The sequence below is a fragment of the Onychomys torridus genome, chromosome 4, assembly GCF_903995425.1.
Source record: "Onychomys torridus chromosome 4, mOncTor1.1, whole genome shotgun sequence".
NCBI lineage: Eukaryota > Metazoa > Chordata > Mammalia > Rodentia > Cricetidae > Onychomys > Onychomys torridus.
Genome location: NC_050446.1, coordinates 141,715,455 through 141,723,172, shown reverse-complemented (window position 1 = coordinate 141,723,172; position 7,718 = coordinate 141,715,455).

The window sequence follows — 7,718 nt, the reverse complement described above, 5'->3', positions numbered from 1 at the left end:
TTGACAAGATGAACCTTCCTATCAAGCATCTGGAGCCCTTGAGCCTTGGCTCATCTAACAGACGTCTCAGGAACTCCTCCTTGGTGTGACCCAGGCTGGACCCCATGTCCCCCACCCCTACCCTGACACACACACAGTTCACTGTCCCTCTCAATCTAAATTACAGACGGCTGTGTTTGCCTCTGTAACTGAATGGTTGGACAGAGAGCTGGGATGTTGCTTGGGCACCAAGACCATCTTGCCCATCTTTGTGTTCCCAGACCCCAACAGAAACAACACCCTGTGGGGCCAGTGGGTAAAAGTACTTGCTTCACAGCGTGATGATCTGAGTCAAACCCCAGAACCCATGTTTAAAAAGAAGAGTTGGAAGCAGCAATCAGCTTGTGTAATCCCAACAGTCCTACTATGAGATAGGAGTTGAGGCAGCAGACCCTCCTGGAAGCTCGGGGCCAGCTAGCCTGAATTATGAAGCAGAGCGGAAAGGAGGAGATGCTGCCTAAGAAGGTGGAGGAAGGGAAGAATTGACTCCTGAAACGTGTCCTCTGACCTCCATTTGCACAGTGCGGCCCATGATGATGGAAAAAAAGAAATGCATACCACAAGCCTCTAATGTGTATTATCAGAACTGGAGAGTGAAGAGTTGGGCTACCATCCTAACATTCACTGGTGGCTCCTACCTAACTGAGCCTTAGTTTGTTCACCTGTGAAATGGGCACATGAATACTCCTCACCCAGACCTTGAAAAGCAAGAGAGAGAACAGACCACCAACAGATGAAACATGTGACTGTGCAACAATGCCCACTGGTGACAGGTGACAAGTTCTATGGTGGCAAGTGGAGCTGGGGGTGAAATGTGGAGACAGCTGGAGGAGGGAGGAGCTTTTTTGGGAAGCAGGGTCAGGGAGTTGGTAGGGGTTGCTGGGAACATCTTAAAGCTTGTCTTCCAGGGCTAATGCTTGCACCTCTTGTAAACGAGGACAGCCGTGACCTTCTGCCAGCACTAATGTGTGCAAAATGACTGACTGCTTTGCAGACAAAAGGGGAAACACGGGAGGCCTGAAGTAATGATTGCTGCACCCTCACCCCACCCAGCTTGTTTTGAATAGGAGATAATCAACAATGGTCCCAAGGAACTTAAAATATGAAATGCAAATGCCCATGGACATAGGAAAATGTATTCTGGAAGTAGCCAGCATCCTGCCCACTGCTAGTGAAGTCTGTGCTGTTTCCTGGGTCCTGACCTTCTGGGATGAAATCTGTCGGAGTCCTCCGTTCACTCCGTGCTCCCCCCCCATCCCCTGATGTGTTGATTGTACACACCACAAACCTAGCTGTTGTGGCACATTAAAGCACACCCACTGGCCATGAGAATGTGAGTCTTTGCTCTGCCACTTTTTGACTATATTACCATTGTTAAATGCCTTTACCTCTGTGAGTCATCCACTTAGCACTATTTTAAATCATTAAAAATAACAAGCTAATGCAACTGAAGGCAGAGAGATCCTGACTGGTGAGTGGCAGTGAGTCCCAGCCTCTGCCCTCACTCTGTCGTCTACCCCTCCTCCAACTGTCAAGGGCACTGTCAGAACAACTTACCTGATTCTTGATCCTCTAAAAATCCTGCCCAATCTCAATTCTATTTTGTTCACACAATCTCTGAGGTATTTGTGTGTTCCGTTCAAGGATCTCCTGTAGTCCAGGTTGGCCTAGAACTCCCAATGCCACTGAGGATGACCTTAAACTCATCATCCTCTGGCCTCTACCTCCCAAGTCCTGGGGTTACAAGTGCGCACGATGACACTAAGCAAGACGTTTCTGACTTTGTCTTTGTTTCTTTAAAAAGTCTGTGGGCTGGAGAGATGGCTCAGCAGTGAAGGAGCACTTCCTGCTCTTCCAAAGGACCTGAGTTCAGTTCCCAGCACCTACACCAGGAGGCTGACAATTGCCTGTAACTTCAGCTCCAGGGGATCCAAGGCCCTCTTCTGGCCCCCTCTGACACCCACACACGTGGCACACATTCACACACACACATAAATAAAAATAAATCTTTAGAAATACTAAAGAAGGTTTTATGCTGCCTGAGAATAGCTAATATTTCACATGGCTCACAAGTGACAAGTGAAAAGGGCGTCCTACAAATCCCCTCCCAAGGGGGAGACCATCCAACTGTTCCTTTGTCCATCCTGACTCAGCACTGTATGGTCCTTAGCTCTTGCTCTATGTAACTAATAAACAGCGTAACCATGGTGGTACACTGTTTTGCTTTTTTCCAATTACCCATGTATCTTGACATTTGGACTCTATTATTACATAAGAAGCTTCTCATTCTTTTCTTTGAAAAAAAAATGTCTTATTAGGACTGGAGAGATGACTTGGTTAAGAGCACTAGCTGTGCCTGGCAGCGGTGGCACACACCTTTAATCCCAGCACCCAGGAGGCAGAGACAAGTGAATCTCTGAGTTCAAGGCCAGCCTGGTCTATAGAGCGAGTTCCAGGACAGACAAAACTACACAGAGAAACTCTGTCTTGAAAAAAAGAAAGCAAAGCAAGCAAGCAAGCAAGAAAGAAAGAAAGAAAGAAAAGCTAATATTGATACCATTCATGCCCTTCACAATCTAGCCCCCCTGCCTCTATCATAGTACCTCCCCCATTCTCCCCACCCCCTGCACTCTGGCCATGCAGACCCCCTTGTACTCAGTGAACATGGGCTGAAATTCTTCTGGTCCCTTGCTAGTCCTGTTCCTTCATGGGACTCTGCTGGGTTCTGCCTGCTCCACTTCCTCACCACAGCAGATCTGGCCCTCATGCTACTGCCTCAGAGAAGCCTTTGCCGACTTGAGTCCCTTGGCCTGTGGCCTCTTGCCTTGGCCTCTCACGTTTTGTTATAATCCATATCATCCCCAGACAGAAGATATGCTTGCAATCTGCAGTTCTTGCCCACCTTCCCCTCCAGAAGGTCAAGTCCAAGAGCACAGATACTGGCTTTGTTCACCACTTGCATCCACAGCGTCCAAACTACAGCGCCGCATGTAGTAGGTATTTCACACGCTGTTGAATGAATGACCGACGCTGCCCATCTGTGAAAGCAATCCAGCAGCTTCCTATGGATCTTACTAAACTGGACCCTCCTGTAGAGGTCTACAAGGTCCTAATTGCCCAGCCAACCTTGTGGACTTCACCTTGGGCCTCTAGCAGTCACACTGGAGCTCTTCAGACACACAAAGCACCCTCCTACCTTGAAGATTGAATCTCACATTAATTCTCAACAGTGTACAACAAGTTATTCCAAAACATAACCGCTTTGAATCGTAAGAACTTAACTGCCTTACCCAGCTCCCACAGTTCACGAATCAGGATGGCTGCCGAGGCTTTAGCCAAGGTGTGACCAAGACCACATCACTCCAAAGCTTCATGGAACGATACACTTACCAAGGAGCTTGGAATGTGGCTCCCAAGCTGCTTGTGGTTATTGGTGGGACGCCTCACTCCTGTGCAGCTGTGTGGAGTTCTGCACATAGCAGGGTGGCTGGCTTCCCCCAGAGGAAACAAACCAAGAGAAAGCCAGGCAACAGCCATGGAGAAGGACAGGAAGAATGCTAGCAGAACTAACTTGCTGCTCCCTGGAGTGCACTCAATAAACTGTTCTTCCTTTAAAAGATGAGAGAGAGAGAGAGAGAGAGAGAGAGAGAGAGAGAGAGAGAGAGAGAACTGTGGATGTAGCTCAGGAGGTAAGTGCTTCTGTACAAGAATGAGGACCTGTGTTCAGGTCTTGGGAGTCATTAAATGAGGAGAGCCGAATGGATTCCTGAAGCTCATTGGCCAACAAGCCTAGTTGAATAAATGAGCTCCAAGATTCTGGGAGAAATCTTGTCTCAAAAAACAAAAGTGGGAGGCAACAAGGAACAGTCTCCTACTCACACTTGTGTACATACATATCCTACACTAACAAGTTCATATACCACATATGCACACCACACCACACATACATACACAGAGGGGAGAGAGACAGAGACAGAGAGAGAGAAGGAAGAGGAGGAGAAGAAGAAGAAAGAAGGAGAAGAAGAAAGGAAATAAGGAAACTAGTGAGGAAATCAAGGAGACCCGGGAAGAGAAGCTTCTTGCTTTGGAGTCTGGATGGAATGTCTCTCCAGCTGCCAGTTAAGAATCCCAGCCTAACACACCAATGTAGTGTGAAAGCCATCTACACAGAGGTCACCATACACAGGTGTTTCAGAGAAGCATGCTGGACACACCATGTGTGGGGCCTGACTGTGGTCTTCCTCCCCAGCTGTAAACATGCACTTTTCTAGAAAACAAAACAAGAAGTTCCATTTATAGTAGAAGGTGTCTTAAACCCCCCTCTGATGAGCCTGCAACAGACAGTTTACCTTCTCAGACTGTCATCTCACCCAAGGCACCACAAGCTACTTTATAATCCCATCTACAAGGGAGTTTGGAGGGGCTCCTTAGCAATTCTTTGAGAGACACCAGCTGTTGACATTTAAATGCATCTCTCTTGGGAAGCCCCCATCCACACTTGAGTGTGTCTTTTCCTTTCCCTTGCTAATAATGATAAACTCCAGTTCTGCTTCATGTTAACCCATCCCATGCCAGGCCAAGTCAGGAACCTCAGCTGCACCTGATGAGAGAATTCTATGAAGAAGCTAGGATGCTCCTGGCCGCAGCTTGGAGCTGGGGGTTTCTGGCCTACACCCTTCACCAATGACGTAACCTAGCCATAGAAGCCATATCCTAACCTTTCTTGATGTCTTGGTGACACAGTTCAGCTGTCTTCAGAGGGGCAGGGAATGCCAAGGGGGCATCTTGGAGAGTGGACATCACATACCTATTGCTTCATTCAGCCTTCTGGTCTCAGCTTACATGTTGTTTCCTCTGGGAAGTCCTTTCTTACTTCCCCTGTGGATCCTGAATGAATTCCCACCTTCTGCAGAGGATTCCAATTCTAACCTATCCTTGTTTGCACAACTACTTACACAAGCTTCGTCGAGATGAAGCTCCTGAGGCTCACACTAGGAGCTGCCTCTTCCTCTGGTTTCTGTAGCTCCCAGCTAGGTGCTCATCACTCAGTGAGGGCTCCACGAAAGTGTGCTGATGGGCCAGGCGTGGTGGCCCACACCTTTGATCCCAGCACTAGCGAGGCAGAAGCAGGCGGATCTCTGTGAGTTTGAAGCCAGCCTGGTCTACAGAGTGAGTTCCAGGACAGGATCCAAAGCTACACAGGAAACCCTGTCTCGGGGAGAAAAAAAAAGTGTGCTGATGGAATGAACTGGAGACATTGAGTGGCACACTCGGGATCACTTCTGGAGACAGAATGACACTAGAATCTAAGTTTAGACACGCCAGCCAGGATGGCTTCCTGGCCCCAGGTCCGCTTCAGTCACCAGACGTCAATGACAGCAGAAGTCTTTCCAGGGTTCCCATAGCCCGTGGTCTCCTGGCCCATCTTCCTCCTAGAGATAGCTTCTTGCTCAGTTGCATGTTGCTTTTTGTCTTTGGACGAGGCAGGTGGGGCAGCACTGACTTCCAACGCTGCTCCAGTCAGAGCTCAATCAGCAATTTCAAGTCTCACCGGTCCAGGCAACTGTAGAAATCAGCCCAGTCTTTGTCTGTTTGATTCTCTCAGCAACCTCCTTAGGCCAAGGCCATTTTCATGCCCTCTTGACATGAGGAGACTGGGGCTCAGAGAAGCTGATTATTAGAGAAGCCAGTGGGCAAGTGGTAATGCTAAGGCCTCTGAGCTTCCCCGGTTCTTCCAGCAGTCAGCCAGATTGTCTACGACAGTGGCAGGATGGATGGATGACGAGAAGGTTTACCACTTCTAAGACTGGCCACACACTGCTTTAGCACAAAATGTGTAATTGTATAAATGTCTTAATGTAAGTATCAAAGTTAGGTGGGATTTTTTATTATACTTCGTGCGTGTGTGTGTGTGTGTGTGTGTGTGTGTGTGTGTGTGTGTGTAAGAGAGAGAGAGAGAGAGAGAGAGAGCGCACATGCACATAAGGAGATAAGAAGACAACTTACAAGAATCATTTCTCTCTCTCCACCACAGATCCTGGTGGGGTCAAACTTGGGCTGTCAGGACTGACAGCAAGCATTTTAATGCCCTGCCCCCAGCCATCTCAATAGCCCTAGATGGGATTTTTAAAAAATAATAGATTGTACTAAAATTGTTATTGTTATTGTTAATGTTTTGCCTGCATGTATGTCTATGCACCGTGTGCATGCCTACTCCCCATGGAGGCCAGAAGAGGCTATGCGACTGGAGTTATAGACAGTTGTGAGCCACCCTGTAAATGCTGAGAATGGAACCCTGGTCTTCTAGAAAAGCAGCCCGTGCTCTTAGTCTCTGAGCTATCTCTCCAGCCTGGGGACTTCATTATATTAAAATATATATATATATATATATATATATATCAAATGGCAAGGATGTGGAGTGACTAAAATTCACGTACTGCTGATGGAAACACCAGTCACAGAGACACTTTGCCAACTCAATAGTTTATGGTGCAGTTAGACAAGCACCTGGCTCCAGATCCAGCTATTCCAGTCTAAAGTCACTCAGGAGAAATTGAAACAAGGCCTCTCTCAAGGTCTTTATGACAGGCACCTATCACAGCTTTAGTCACACAGTAAAAGAACTAAAGATAACATAAATTCTACCGGCAAGTAAGTGGACAGACAGCGGCACATCCGTACTGTAGAACACTACTCAGCCATGAAAAAGGACAAACTAGTAGACTGTGTAACAATGGACAATCTCAAGAAAGCAGTAAGTGAGCAAAGAGAAGAGAAACAAAAGAAGCATATCATGGTTATGATTGTGTGAAATTACAGAAAGTACAAAGCTAGTCTATAATAACAAACAATGAGTTCACGGGGACTGAGGAGGTAGCTCTGTTGGTAAAGTGATGGTCTAGGACAGATAAAGCTCTGGTTCCCAATACCCAATGAACCAAAAATATTGATGCACACCTGTAAGGCCAGCACTTGGGAGGTGGAGTCGGGAGGACCAGGAGTTCAAGGCCATTCTCAGCTACATGGTGAGTTCAAGGCTAGCCTCGGCTACATGAAGTTCTGTCTCAAAAAGAAAAAAAATCTATTGCCAATTACCTGGAGTCACCTAAGAGCTGGAAGAATTGACTGGAAGAGAGCTTAAGGAAACTTTTGGGCCATAAAAATGTATTTGTTTTTGAGGCAGGATCTCAGAATGTAACCCAGGCTGATCTCAGACTCACCATGTAGCTGAAAATAACCTTGGATTTCTGCTCCCCTTCCCAAGTGTGGGGATTACAGGTTTATGTCACTGTGCCCCATTAATTTGGTACTAAGGATCAAATCCAGGGCCTTGTGCATGCTAGGAAAGCCCTCTACCAACTAAGCTGTAACCCCAGCCCAAAAACATTCTGTATTCTGATTAAGGGAATGGTTCCATAAGCAAGTATTGTTTGCCCAGATTTACCATGCTTAATAGTTATAATTGTACCTTAAATTTTTTAAAAATTTTTTTGGTTTTTCAAGACTGCATTCATCTGTGTATCTTTGGCTGTCCTGGAACTTGCTCTGTAGACCAGGCTGGCTTCAAACTCAGATATTTGCCTGTCTCTGCCTCCCAAGTGCTGGGATTAAAAGCATGTACCACCATCACCTGGCAAATTTTTTAATTCTATTTATTTATGAGTGTGCATGTGGGTGGG